A 2,115-nucleotide genomic window follows, 5' to 3' on the forward strand; every position below is an offset into this window, starting at 1 on the left:
CATTTCTTTGAGCATACTGAGGATCATTTTTTAAAAGTCTTTGTCCAGTTTGTCCCATAGTCTTATCCTCTTCACAGATGTCGTCTGGATTTTTATCTTTGTTCCTTTGGATAGGCCATCATTTCCTGTTTCTTTCTTTGTCTTGTAGTCTTTTGTTGCACACTGAACATTTTAATATTTTAAAGTGTTAACTCTGTGATTTAGTCCCCAAGCTGTCTCTTCCTATAGTTTGTATCCATCTACTGATATGACAGAGGTTTCCTTGAGTGCCAGGAGCTAACCAGAACAAACACTCAAAGGCAAAATGCACCTTTCACAGCCTTTGCACATAAGTTCTGCTTTGGCTGCTTTAGAGCTTAGCCCTCCTATCAAGAAAAATGGCATGGTTGAAATTTTTCATAACAAAATGGGGAAAAAAATGTCACTTTTTCAGAGAACAATATTTGCCTATTAACAACCAGAAAGAATCAAAAGTTTTTGGAGACTAGAGTTCAGAGAAACAAGTCCAGATGTAGATTTCTAACAGCTTTCCATCTGACAAAGGCAAACAGCCAATAAGGGTGAAAGTTACCTCAAACTTCATATACCGTGAAGGTTTCTGTTGAAATACAGCTCTTTCTTTTGGCTATCTCTCTTCTGAATTAAGATGTCCACAGAAAACTCTTCCAGTTACATTGTGAATCAGGAGCCAATTGAACAGCACACTGACAATGAGCCCATTTCTCAATCAGTCCTTGAATTCTCTTTCCTGTGTAGTCAATTAGCATGTCCCCTCCCATAATGCTTTGCTTGGCATTCCACCAAAACCTGTTTAGGTGAAAGAACCTATTAATCTTCAGAAACATCCTTTTATTACAAGATGTTTTTATATTGTAGTCTAATTTCCACCCAAACAGTAATTGAAACTTTTGCTACAAGAATAAAGCTCGCCTTTTCTGCAATAGGGACTTTGCTTTTGGGGAATGATGAGCTGGGAGATAGACACAGGAAGTTTAGATAGTAGCGTTATTATAATTAGGGGAATCTGTTTTTCATATTTTACATATTAAGTTTTTTCAAGGTTCATTTGGGATAGTGTGAGATACTGACATTAGTTTTCCGACTGTGAACATTAGTCAACTTAGAGGAGAGATTTCGAGTTTTCCCTCTGAAGGGCTTTGACAGGTAGTAATTAAGAATAGAGGTAGCTGCGAAGAAGGCTAATAAATAGAAACTAAGGGTTTCATTTTTTTAAGTTGGGAGTCAGAAGACTTTCTGCTAACTTTGTGACATACTTTTGCTCTTCGTTATTATTTTCTCTGTTCATTCTGCAATGTTTATCGCGAATATTCATTCGCCAATGTTTTGTCACATTGGCGTTTGCATTTTCTTTCTTTGAAAACGACTCCATATCGCTCTTGCCTGCTGTTTCCGCTCCTCTTAAACAACCATTCATCTTCCTACGCGCCTTGGGCTCACACACGCTAAGTCGCCGCTGCCGGCTGAAATCTCAACTCAACCCGGTCAACTCTATGACATCACGCTGATTCGAGTAAGAGTCCCCAGCAGCCTAAGCGACATTTCTCCCGTTTCCAAAATCTGAATGTTCTACCCGAGATGATCAAACAACAAGAAACCTTCTACGAAGACGGTCACTTAATATAAGTGCCCCATTAAGAACGTGTCATATCCGCAAATACGTTGGTAGTTTCTCACCCTGATTGTCAAAGGTGTTGTCATTCGTGGGTGAGCGGCGAGGGAGGGGCTATTTTCATCTTTGCTCAGTGGCAGTATTGTAGCCAATGAGGTTTATCCGAGGCGCGATTATTGCTAATTGAAAACTTTTTCCAATACCCCGCCGTGACGACTTGTAATATAGTCGGTTTTGGCAATTTTTGATAGTCTCTAGAGGGACTGCAGTTTTTCATTGTTAAAAGAAAGTTCAAATCATTTTGGACACAACTATGAAAAAAATAGTTTCTAAATACAAGTATAGTTGAATATTATTGCTGTTACAAGGATTGTCTCCTTATGAGCCTGGGGGAGATGCACGTGGTGCTACACCTTTTCTTACGGTTTTTCGGGAAGTGTTTTCTTGACAAAAAATGTTTTGTGTCGAAGGCCTGGCATTTATGC

General features: G+C 39.1%; 1 non-coding gene across 1 annotated transcript; it reads left to right on the plus strand.

The window, feature by feature from the left end:
* Positions 1-1,752: 1,752 nt before the first annotated feature.
* LOC119538955 lies at positions 1,753-1,893 on the plus strand. The gene has a single exon (XR_005217734.1). It is a non-coding gene; the product is annotated as a U4 spliceosomal RNA (small nuclear RNA).
* The last annotated feature ends 222 nt before the right edge of the window (positions 1,894-2,115 follow it).

Source organism: Choloepus didactylus, chromosome 6 (genome assembly GCF_015220235.1).
Source record: "Choloepus didactylus isolate mChoDid1 chromosome 6, mChoDid1.pri, whole genome shotgun sequence".
In the NCBI taxonomy this organism is placed as follows: domain Eukaryota; kingdom Metazoa; phylum Chordata; class Mammalia; order Pilosa; family Megalonychidae; genus Choloepus; species Choloepus didactylus.